This window comes from Glossina fuscipes, unplaced genomic scaffold, assembly GCF_014805625.2.
Source record: "Glossina fuscipes isolate IAEA_lab_2018 unplaced genomic scaffold, Yale_Gfus_2 1, whole genome shotgun sequence".
NCBI classification, from domain to species: Eukaryota; Metazoa; Arthropoda; class Insecta; order Diptera; family Glossinidae; genus Glossina; species Glossina fuscipes.
Window position 1 is genome coordinate 21,141,577 of NW_023998415.1, and position 13,303 is coordinate 21,154,879.

Genomic DNA, 13,303 nt, shown 5'->3' on the forward strand with positions numbered 1-13,303 from the left:
TTGATAAGGTTCCAGACTGCAAATCCGATCCCGACAATAACGAAGTATTTTTCTATCTTAAGGAAGGATAGGAATTAAGTGTATATTCGTTCTGTCGAAACATTTCCAGAAACGCTTCCGGAAGGAAGATCATAGAACGTATATATATAATTTTAATCACTACTAAGTTAGTGCTTGAGCGCTTACAATGCCCATAAGAAAGCTTCGGAAACGCCACAAGGTATATATATATTAATGATTGACATTAAATTCTGAAGCGATTTAAGCATTTCCGGCAATGTAATGTCTGTTGTAAACATTGCGCGAATAAATTAACTAACTCAACTTGAAATTGACCAAAAGATTTGAAGTTCTTACTATCGAGAATGAGCCAAATCGGTCAAAGGACACAGGTCCATAGTTCGACATAAACTTGGAATCGCAAAGCAAAAAGAAAAATTAACAAACACAAAGTCAAAATTTTACATATATTCTATGGAAAGTCTCACCTGATACAGTAGAGCATCACAACTTCATATTTCTCGACGTTTTCTTTACGATAAAGGTAATAGCGTATAGAAGATTCGAAAAAGCCGAATATAATTTTTTTTACTTTTTCACTTAAAGTTCACTTAAAGTTGTTACGATTTCATTAGATATAAAATTTTGGCTCTATAGATACTTTGTGGGATCTCTGACGACTACATTATCATGTCCTCGTGGTGTGAATACAAGAAAAGCTACCCACTATGAGTGAGTTGCTTATTTATTTTATATTTATGATATAATGTTTCAATAAACTTTGATTAAAAAGAGAAAATTGCAAAATGTTTTTTTTTTTTCTTACACTGATAGACCAGCATTCAAATATTAAGAACTGATATATTTTTGTCGATGTTAAGAGTGACAAAAAATTCGAAAAAATTCTTTTACACTTTTCTGCTCCGGTGTTAGTAAAATCTAAAATTACCACAATTTCCAGTCGGTCTCAAAGAAAAAACAAAAAAAGAAGAAAAGAAAAACAACACACTCTGGAGACCTTTTATGCAATCACAAATTCGTGTACACATTAAAAATATAAACGTGCATACACAAGCACACGCGTTAATATCACCATCTACGAAATATGAGACTTGAAAAGTGCAACTAACTCTAGCTGCTACGGCTGCTGCTGCTGCTGCTGCTGCTGCTGCTGCTGGCAGCAATGGCAGCATCTTGGAAATTTAAAAACACCACATGCACCATTGTCATGTTAAATATATAGAATAAGAAGCGCGCAAAACAAAAAAGAAAGAAAATAGACAGAACAGAGAAAAGGAGACAGGGATAAAGTGTACTACAACAATAGATGAATAGGAAAACTTGTAACCGGAAGTGTATTTAAAAGTTGTTGTCCTTTGTCCTTCTGTTTCATTCCTTTTTTTTTTTTTTTCTTTTACGAAACCAAGCCGAAAGCTTACTGTTACTGTCCTTATTATGTGTGTGCGAACATGTACGTGTTATTTTTTAAACACTGTAGCCGAGAAGTGGCAACAAGCAGCAAGAACATCTGGCTTGCATGTAACAAAAGATGAGTAGTAGCAAAAACAACAACGGCGCCTATAAGCGCTACTGAAACACGCACATCAAGTGACTTTATAATAGCTAAAGGCTTCGTAAACAAAACGTGTGAAGGGCATCCAAGTCTATGATGAAGTTCATAGTTTTGCAAATGTTATATAATATAAAAAAAGAAAAGATATAATAACAACAACAAATCTTTTATAATTGTTTTCAAACAAACAAGAATAAACTGACCAAAGCCAGGGTGCGAGTGTTAAGCAGAAAAACAAAATAAATTACATAAAAAGCACAAAAATAAGCAAAAAATTAAGAAACAAATACAAATACAAAATATTTAAGAGGAACGAAATGGTTCATGTTGACCAAACCGCAACCATGTATTTTATTTCAAGTGAAATGTTCTTTTGTGGGGACAGTGGCCTACCCCGCACCCATGCACACACTTGAATACATCTTCGCTCTGATCGTTTGTATATATGCAGGAATTTATGTTAGTTTACAATAAATAAATATAAAAAAAAAAGTTCTTTATTAGTACTTGCTTTAGTCGTGACATTCACTGTATGAGCTGTTCGCTTTTAAAAAGTAACGGTGTCATATATCCAGCAATGGTAGAACAGGCCAACACTTAATCACTGTAATGCCAACCGCACTTGTGTAAAAGAAGTCATGCAGCAGCAGTTAACCAGCCCAGCAACACCTACTTCATGAAACCGACATTTACACATCCGCATCATATGACCGGTATTCATCCGAAAACGTAACATATGGTGCGTCACTTAACATAAGCAAGCACAAAAACACATAAATAAATCGAAACGATATTAAAACCACAAAAATTGAAGAATTTTTAAAATATTTCCTTAAAAATTTCACAAAAGAAAGTCACATGAAATAAGTGAAGAATGAATTCATTTAATTATATCGTGTTAATCGTTATTAATTCAACTCTAGCGCTTAGGCTAATAATAATAGTTGATGGGCCCTGCCTTTCAGTCCATGTATTTCTTTATACTTGTGCGACGATTGTATTTTGTTGTTAAGCACGTGTTAAATATAAAAATTTTTATGTCCTATGTATCGCAAGCAACATGAATGCAAATTAATTAATTAATCATAAAATGAATTATGAATAAAATATTTAATAAGCTTTTTACAAATAATTTAATCATTAATCGTCAACACACCTACAACAACTCGGGTAAGTGGTTTTTTTAATTTTTTCAATATTCATGAAAAATAATATTTAACGGAACACCTTATGAATGAATGCAAAATGATTACGAATCCGGGTACATGGGTCAGAAAAAAATATCTCATCCTCATTGCCAACAAATCGAAACCGAAAACGTCAGTTAAACAGTTAATTCGTTAAATATGCTCAGTGCAAAGCTAATAACAGCTTGTTGCTTGGCATAGTTTATTCAATTATTTGTTGGTTATATACACAATCTTCGTACACCTCAGATATATGAAAGTATTTTGTATTTGCAATTATTCTCCTTAATCATCATTTGAGTATTTTTTCGTCTTCTTTTTTTTTTTTGTTTTTCTTTAATATGACTAATCACTGTGGGGATGTCTCCTATCGGATTGAGCATTCAGTATAGCTAAAGTATGTGCTGCCCCATTGGGATTTGAAACGGGATATGCCGACCTCATAGTCTTCCTTTTTAACTATTTGGCTCTGCATTTGTCAAGAATTCAACTCAGCCCCGAAGAAAAGGACCAGCACAGAGCAACAATATAAATCCATGATACGAAAAGAAAAGTTACCAAGGATCGCAAGGACGACGCAAAAAAATAACGCTACAGGGCTTACCGCACGCATGCGAAAGTAGATGGAACAGACGAGCTAGTCGCACATAGCATTAAGCATCACCCTAAGTGATATTCTATCGACTTCTGAACACTGCAAGCGAGCTGTTACCGCTTCTTAATATTACAAGCGAGTACATTCTTGATCAGCATCAATTTCTAAATCGATTTAAACATGTCCGTCTTTCTCTCTTTGAGTCCGTTTGTGTAATGTCTCTTGTCAACATTCTCCTAGCTACGAAAATTGAGCTATCGACTTGAAATTTGGCAAAAGCATTGGACGTTTTTGTAGGCGGGCTGATGTTCAAAATGGGTCAACTGAATCGAAGAATACGCCCGAAGTAAGATGTAAACTGACAACAACTCTATTTATCAAAAGAAATAAAAAATTGGTTTTCTAATACCCGTACAAGAAAGGACCGAATTGGCCGCGCCTACCCAATTTAATAGAGTATTAAAATTTAATTTTTTTTTTCAATATCTTTATAACGCGTACAAGTTAGATTCAAAAACCCCTTAAAGTATAAAAATGCTTGATCAGTTTCAAATTTAGAATGGACATAAGCATGTTCGCCTGTTCGTCTATTCATCCGCTGTATAGTGTCTGCGGTACACAATTTCCCGCTTACAAAAACATAGACATAACATACCGCCTACAAATGGCAACAGATGCTCGATATAAATTTGCGCAAAAATATTCTACAGGTATATTAAAAATCAACCGCGCTCACACAATATTACGAAATTTGCAAATCGATAGGATAACGGTGATGGGTATAATTCACTTACTTGTTTATACATTAGACATATCATAGACTATTGGGCTAATATTACTTAGTTTTGGTGTATTTTTTTTTTTTTTTTGTTTTGACTGGAAAAACAGTTTCGACATTCGTCAGAAAACTGACAATTATTCAGCCATTGAGCAAATTCGCCTCATCTAAATCAGAACTACACCTTAAATAAATTATCGCATTACGAGACGTAGGCAGAAGCCTTATTTAGTTAAATTAAAAGATTTTTTCATAAGATTTCAATTTTTATGCGCTTAAGGTTAAAAAAAAAAAAAAATATCCCATTACTTCCTTAAGAAACATACATTATTTATTCTGAAAAGAAGAAGAAAAAGAAGAAAAAGAAGAAAAATAACAATAATAATAATAATAATAATAATAAAAATAAAAAAAGTTCACCTACATCATGTATTCATAAAAGTTTTTCTATTTTTCAACGTTATTGGTAAACTGCTTTCCTGAATGTTAATAAAATTAAGAGAAAAAGAAGAAGATGAAATTCTGCATACATATATACATATTAAAGCATTTTAAAGAAGTATTTGGCTTAAAGCCATATTATCGGCAGTGCTCTCCCATCTGATCTAACACTACAATTTAAATCTATTTACGTTCGCAAGCCTTAATTGCCTTTAGAGCATTCAATTGACTTCGTTTTGGGTTCATAAATTGAAACACTATTAAAATGTCATTATCGAAAATTTATGTGTTTCGGGATACTTTCTGCATTTCTGATATTTTGCCAACGTATGCTTGCAGCGAGCACAACTAGTGGCCGTAGTGCAATTGCAATGATTTTTAAATAGATTTTTAATGGAATTGGCCACACATCACATTGTCACACAATTGTTAAATTATGTCAAATATTTATAAAATTATAACAAAAACAAATGAAATAAAAACCAATAATACAAATTCGCCTTGGAACGAAATCATTGATAATTCTCACCTTTTAAGTTATTTTACGCGAAAATTCCCGTTAGTTATTTATTTATTTTTATCTCCTTTTATGTGTCAATTTCTGAACGAAACAAATAAAGATATAACAAAATATACATAACAATTGTGACTGTGATAAAATTATGCTGATTAAAATGAAACATTCTATCGAAAACGTAACGGGACTACGCTTTATTGCAATAATGAAAGTTCGTTTGATTTCCTTCAGGGTTCAAGCTCCATTTGGACACAGTATACAATTGTATTGGTACTTTTCATTGAGCCATGGAACCTTCTTTTCACAAGTTACTTTCCGAGCAGAGCTTTGAGTGTTTTTTCTGCATTTATAGTTATTCCAACAAGGGATATATGATTTGTGGATTGAAGGCTTGATTTTTCAAAATTTTTTAGAAACTAAACTAAATTGGCTCGACAATTGGATCAAAAGTATCAAATCAACCAGCATAAATAAAACGAATTCTCTGAATACATACTATCAAGTCTATGCAATTGCATTGTGCTGTCAGATCATGCGTAGGTATAACTTAAAGTATATACGATATAGAATTGATGCATCTAATGAATGGATTTTCTTGATTTATCGTCATGACGAAAATTGACTCCTTTCAATGCAACTTTTCAATATCATTATTTTATTGTCGTTGATGTGTTTCCTTTCTCTTTCTATCATTAGTCATGGATCATTGATGCTCGTAATAGTAGAAAAAAATATGTCAACTCATTTAGATTAATGTAAGACAGTCATAGATCAAATTTAAGGTAAACTTAATCTTCCCACAACCACACTCTAGATGCAAATACCTTTTTCCGGTTAATTAAAAATATCACGTAATCGTATTAGTTGGCTTGAGAGGATGAATACGATTTGATTTGATTTGTTTTCTTCTGTATCCTGTTTCAATCATCATCCACCAATCCATTAAAAATATTATCAGTTTTGAGTTTCTTAGTCAATCGTATTTTTGTATTTATATATGTTCACATATTTTTATATTTTTATATTTCAATCATGCCTATGATAGCCGTAGATACTAGCGCTTTAAGATCTTGGCCTTAAAATTCATTCTCTGGCTAAATTAATAATAAGAATAATAACGATATATCCTAGCTGCCTATTCTACCTGTAGTAAGAGGATATATTAAGTTTGTGGAAATGCATGCAGCAACCGAAAGAACTTAAGATAGACCCACTCTTCATAATACCGATCGCTTCAGGATCAGTTTGTGAATTGATCTAAGCTTGTCTGCCCGTCTGTCCGTCTGTTCGTCTTGTTTTCTTCTGTTCAACCTGTAGACCGCAATTTTTTAAATATTTTGACGAGCGAGTTTCGACTCACGGACGAATGGTATTGAAAATGGTGCGGATCGGATCACTTTTTAGCCACTTTCCATACAAGATCTCATATTGAAAAGTCGTTGTACGAATAACTGTACTATGACGCAGGGTAATGCCTTTACCTTTTATGTTTTGTAATGAATGAACAAACTAAATAAAGTGTTGAAATGCATTCTCGTCGGAAAAGATGAAATGGGCAGAAGTTCCCATGATAAGGAGTTTAACACTTCCATTAGACAACAAAATATATATATATATATATACATATATTTCCTTATTTCAAAAGGATATCCCATCACCCGGTTAACTTGTCTCATGCAGCTGCCGATTGTCGAAAAGATTACCAACAAGTCACAGAACATTTCACAGTTCAAAAAAAATAATGAAGATAGTTACTGATAATTTGGCAAAAGAACTCGGATAAATATGTAAAATCGTTAAGGACGATTACGGAACAATATCGTTCCGTAACTATCTAGATCGCGTTCCTTATAACACACTATCGCCAAAGGAAACGATTGATTGATTGAGTAATGCTCCCTACGGTCCAGTTGATTAAGATCGAACCGACAATACATTTAATACATTGTTCATTTACTTTCGGGGTAAAACACGAAAAATTATATTTTGTTCTCAAGTAAGAAGATATTTTTCATTATATAGTCCTTGTGTGGCAGAGAGCTCAAAACGTGGATTGACGTGGTCCAAATTTAGCAATTCTTTCTATTCTCTTGCTCAAAAACCGTATTATTATTCGCCTATTTTCGTCAAATTAAACTTTGTTGCCCTATAAACCCTTACTCTTTATTAATCGCTTATATGGGTTAGCGTCACTCTGGTAAAGGAAATTCACCGATTTTTGTCGCGAAATTTTCCAAATTGCAATTTTGTTTTAAGAAGAAGACTATTCGAAAGCAAAACATTATTATACACATTATACGCTTATAAGTTGTCCGCAAAAATTATCCACATCAATTCATTTTCAATGGGCTTCATCGCTGGTCCTAAATACGTCACTGCCCTAATTTTGACAAAATAGTTCAAAAATTGAATACAACACATACACAAATGTACATGAACCGACATCAGATGGACAGTAAATCAATTTGTAAGATGACTCTAAATTGATCGGCATAATAAAAATTGAATCTTCAGCGTATAGACACGAAAGCTTAATACATCCTACACCGCAATTGTTGTAAGGTATAAAACTAGTTTTCTGAAAATGCCCAAATATTATTTTTGAGCACAAATATGTAACATTGCATGATTTGTGCGATTTGCAAGGTTGCGATATAATCCCGCATCGTGGGCCACTTCACTGGCTCCGTTTTTTATTGTCTACAATGGATTTTAAGTTAAACATGCAGACCCGATCAAAATCGAAGGCGCTCGCGTCCAAATTTGCAAATCATAAAAAAAAGTTGTGCGAGCTTCGCTAGGAAGTTTCATCCAGAAATTGAAGAAATCTCGTATGAGGCTTTTAAAGATCTATAGTATAAATACACACACTGTTTATTCATCTATCTATCTGACATTGCAATCTGATATAATAAATTGATTGTAGTTGACAAATATTAGGTGCTTGCATGTATTTTGATCTTTCTTTTACTTGCAAGAGGTGTTTATTCAGAAAATTTATGGAATATATATTAATATAAAATATTTTAAATTGTTTTCTACAACCTTTTCATACCTTACTGGCAGCATGACAATAGCGTGTCGAAAAAACGATATTGACTTGGCAGCGATCCAATCATTGACTCAATTTCGCGCTTCTTCAGTATTTACGGCACCACGTGCCAGCCAAGCCATGCTGGATCGATCTGAGCAAATAGTAATCGGAAGATGCTATGTCTGGGTGTGTGGCAGAACATCCCATTCGAATTGCAACAGTGTATCCTTGACAACTCTTGCAACGTGCAGTCGCGCGTTATCATGCAAGAGGATGACTTTGCGTCTATTAACCGCAATTGCTGGTCTTTTTTGCAACAATACATCGTTCAATTGACGTCGGTAGGCATTTTTAGAAATAGTTTCATTCAGTTTTAGCTGTTCGTAATATACTACATTTTGCTAATCCCGCCAAACGCGGGACTCCTGAACTAATCCATTACTTTTTGACCTTGGGGTACTCGTAGTACATTCAATCATCATACCGCAATGTTGAAACGGTTCGAAATAGCATTTTCAATTAATTCGTATGGTTTTGAGTTTTTACACCGCATGTAAACGTTTAGAAACAGTTGATTCATCAACCGTTACACTGTTCGAAAATGCTTCGAGGGTTTGAGCTGAATTTTTGTCCAATAAGCCTTGCAATGCCTTCGAACGTTTTTGGGCTATCAGGTCGCTAAAGTCAAAACTGACAATTGAAATATCATGGAACAGCAACACCATAAGCATCTAAAAATGTTTGATAGGCTTCAGCAGCAGATTTCTTCGAAGCAAACAACAAAAGTAATGAATACCGAAAAAACAACTTCGAACATTTCATGATTGGTGACTGTATACGCTGGCAAACTCAACAATACTAAATGGAAAACTCTTATTTTATGAAGACAGAGGTCGAAATCATCGAATTTAACGATTATGTTCGTTGATATCTTGCATTGCTTTGTCATTTTCATGGACAAATGTTATTGATCAAAATACATGCAAGCACTTATTACTTTCTGCAGCAAAAGAGAGATTATCGAGCACTTTGTGTCTGTCATTGCGTAGGCCCGTTTACTAGGAATGCATAGCTACAGATAATAACTGATTTAATAAAAATATAGTTCATTAGAATCCTATTCTCATGACTTCCGTTTTTTTTTCCCCCTCTCTTTGTTACAATACAACAAAAAATACGACAATGACTTTAATACGTAATGTGACCATAAAACGTGTATACATTAAAAGAAATTTAACACAAGTATAATATTGTTTTTTATGGTAAGGTTTAAACAATATGCGCTTGTTAAAGACCATAATAAAAATGCAATAAAAGCATGCATATATCTGCATACAGATATGTATGCTATATATCTGTATGCTCGCAATATATAATACATAAACTTGAAGGAGAGAAGAAAACAAAAAAAAACTTTTTAAAAAACAATTAACAGCAAACGCATGCGTGACGCATGTTATCTATGCGTTGTAATGATGTCTGTTTGTCTGTCTATCTGTTTGATTGTGCGGTTGCGAATGCTATGATATTGTCACGGCAAAAACGTGCGTCAAACGTGCGTTAATTTGTTAATTAAAAACTCATCATCATCAATGCATGCATTCACTAACGCACACTCTCACATATTCACTTATACTTATTATTTTCAGACCTTACATCATTGACGCTATTATTATTATTAAAATTCTCGAAAGTTTGTGCAATAATAAAAATAATAATAAATAAAAAAAATAAATAAATAAATAAAATAAACGAAAAAAAAATATAATAATAATAATAATAATAATAATAATAATAATAATGAAAATAAATAAATGCGAAAAAAGAAAATGCACTGCTCTGCCGACATCAATGCAAGCACAAACGTGCTCAGATGTACGTACATATATGTGCGAATGATAGAAGGACGCACAGACGGACAGATCAATTCAAGCATGCAATGAAATTATTGCCTGCAATGATGATAATGATGATAACGATAATGCCAGGGTGCCGAGGATGACAATCATGATGTTAATAAATGCGAAATATTCGCCTATTTCTGTTCTCTGAATATTTGCTGCTCTGTGCGGCTTCCGTTTTGAGTTAAAATAAAAATTGCATTAAATTTACGCAAATGCTTCAAAAATTGATTAATGTTAACTACTGAGGCGAACGCATATGACTTTTTTATATACATATATTTTTCGACGTTTTTTCTTGTTTTCTTCTTCTTCTTCTTCTCCCTTCTCGTACTCTGGTTAATTTTTTAATAATTTTGAATAATTGTCCTCGGCAGCTGTGGCTTACACAAAGTATTCAGATAGAGAGAGAGAGAGAGAGAGAGAGAGAGAGAGAGAGAGAAAAAAAATAAATAAATAAAAGGAAAAGTAAACGTTTTTAACAACATTTCGTTTATGTGGTTTCAACCAATATGTATATTATATATGCTTTGCATACGTGCGTGCAGATGTGTAAATGCAACAACATGTTGTACACAATAATTAATGGCCGCGTCATTGCTATGCTATGCTTATTAACATAAGCATGTGTTAACGATTGCACATCAACAATGTTTTCAGCGATATATGAGCCAGGCATACCAATAAGTGTCTTGATTGGTACAACTTTAAAAACACCCGGTAGTTAAGGTTCCAGAATCAACATTAAATTCTTCACTTCACGATTGCATTACCTCAAATACGTAAACTCCAATGATGAATCATTTATTTCGGGTTGTTTATCATCAATTCATATATTTTAGTAGATTGGTTGTATATAATAGTAACAACGCGGTCGCTCTTACTGTAACGAGAATATTAAATGCGAAATTTATATCCGCCTTAAGGCGAATCTTGGATACTCGTCGACCTAAAAACCTGTTCAATCAAATTTCTAGAAAGCTTTGCCAAGAAATTGAACCAAAGTGTTATCTCATTAACGCCCGTAGGTTAAAAGTTCGCGACAACAACAATATCAAATTTTCGCTTTTGTTTTTATTTTTAGGTTTTACTAAATTCTTAGCCTATGTGAGCTAATCACACCCGTTATTAGGCTTTATGCAAACAGGTGCCCGATATCAATTTCCAAATACAATTTTTACATTTCAATGGCAATTAAACGGATTTGGATGAAAAATTATACCTAGTGTTTAACTTGCAGAGATGTACATGACTATGTTCAATTCCACGGTGACTGCTGACTAAAGAGTCCAACACGGTAATGAATCGAGCAATCTCCATTTTTTTAGAGATCACTACTAACATACCAATATAAATACTTGTGCAGCGATCATCTCTGCCTTTTTTGGGAAAGACACAGCCTAAACCTCATCATCACTACTAGCCGATTACGATAGGAGCTTGTGCTCTCCTCCTTTGACAAAATAACATTAACTTAACGTTTCAAGCGTCTAATTTTGTCGAATAAGTTGCAGGTAACCAAAAGTGTCATGAAACGCCCCATAGCATCGCCCTTAGTTATCCGGACGGACATGCCCTCTATCAGTTACTGACTTTTCTAATTGCGCAATTATTTTACAAACTCAGAGGTAATACTTTAGATACGCTTGCACAACGATCATCTATACCATCCCACACTATCAGCCATCTCTACTTACCGGAAAACTTCTCAATCTCCGCCGATAAACATCTATACAGCTTAATGCACATTGTGCGCTCAGCCAAGCTATTAGCTCGTGGATTCGTGCTATCGACAGTAAGCAAAACAACTTTTCTAGTAAGTTAAGCGTGACAAGTGAGTAACGTCTTAAAAAAAAAAAAAAAAAAAAAAACATCTTCCGATACATTTTTAATTGATTTCTTCATTTGAGAGGTTGCCGTCGCCCGGGAAAGTAGATGGACAGAGGGACATAAGGACCTGGCTAAAGAGATTCTTTAAAATATAATTCCGACACTTACAAATGGGCTGACAAAGATAGGGTACCCTTCTACTTCGGTCGCGGGGATAACAAGAGAAATTATATATTCGGCTTGAAGCATATTTTTTAATATACATCACTAAGTTGTGTTAAAGCGAATAAAGTCTTCATTCATAAATTATGACTATTATGTTTAATTGTTTGCGGATAAATCGCACACTGTATACACCATATAATGTAATATATTATATATTAATATAATATAACCAAACACACGGTATATAATTATACCGTAATAAACGTTAATCTATTATGTACGATATTTGCTTCGATTACTAATCGATATTTGAAATTATTCGATACATTAAACTTCACTTCCGAAATTTCAGTGAATTTTTATGCAAAAGTAAAAAATCTTAATATTCTATCTTCTTCAGTCGATTGCAAAAAAATTTAAGGAAATATATATTTCTTTAGAAAATACCTTCATATATATATACATATATATATATGTGTATATTACATTCAATTAGTACGAATAAAACGGAATTGATTAGAGTCGAATGAATGCTTGTTCTTCCGTTTCAATGTTATCACGAAAGCGATTTCTAAAGGAATAAATTTTTCTCAAATCTTTTGCGTTCTCATTTTCGCAATCGATTGAAGAAAATATTTTAATTGAGAGATTTTTTAATTTATGTATACATGTATATAGGTACTTGAAGGATTTCCCAAAGGTTGAAAAAAAAATATATGTGTATATACCGATCCATGGTGGTTAAGCTTAACATTATATCAATATTCGCCAACTTAAGCTTAAAGCTAATTTACGCACATTAAATACATGCGAGAGGTATATATGTAGCCCTCTGAGCTTCCTATTTAAATTTCTTCGACTTTCAGAAGTTCGAAAACTAACTCATAGTCAGACGAATGGTTAAATAGCGAATTATGGCTATAAGTATACGTAGTTTGTACGGGATTTCTGATGCTATAACACACACACACACAGACACACACACACACATACACACTGTCAAGTAAGTGAAATAAAAAAACCTAAAACGCTAAACGTATGAGCGAGAATGGTTGATTATTCTTATGAACTTGTAAGTGTTGTTGTTGCTTTTATTATTTTACACTATGAATAGAACGCTCATAAATAAATATATATATATATATATAAATATATATAAATATATATATATAAATACATATAAATATATATATATAAATATACATATATAAATATATATAAATATATATATATAAATATATATATATAAATATACATATATAAATATATATAAATATATATA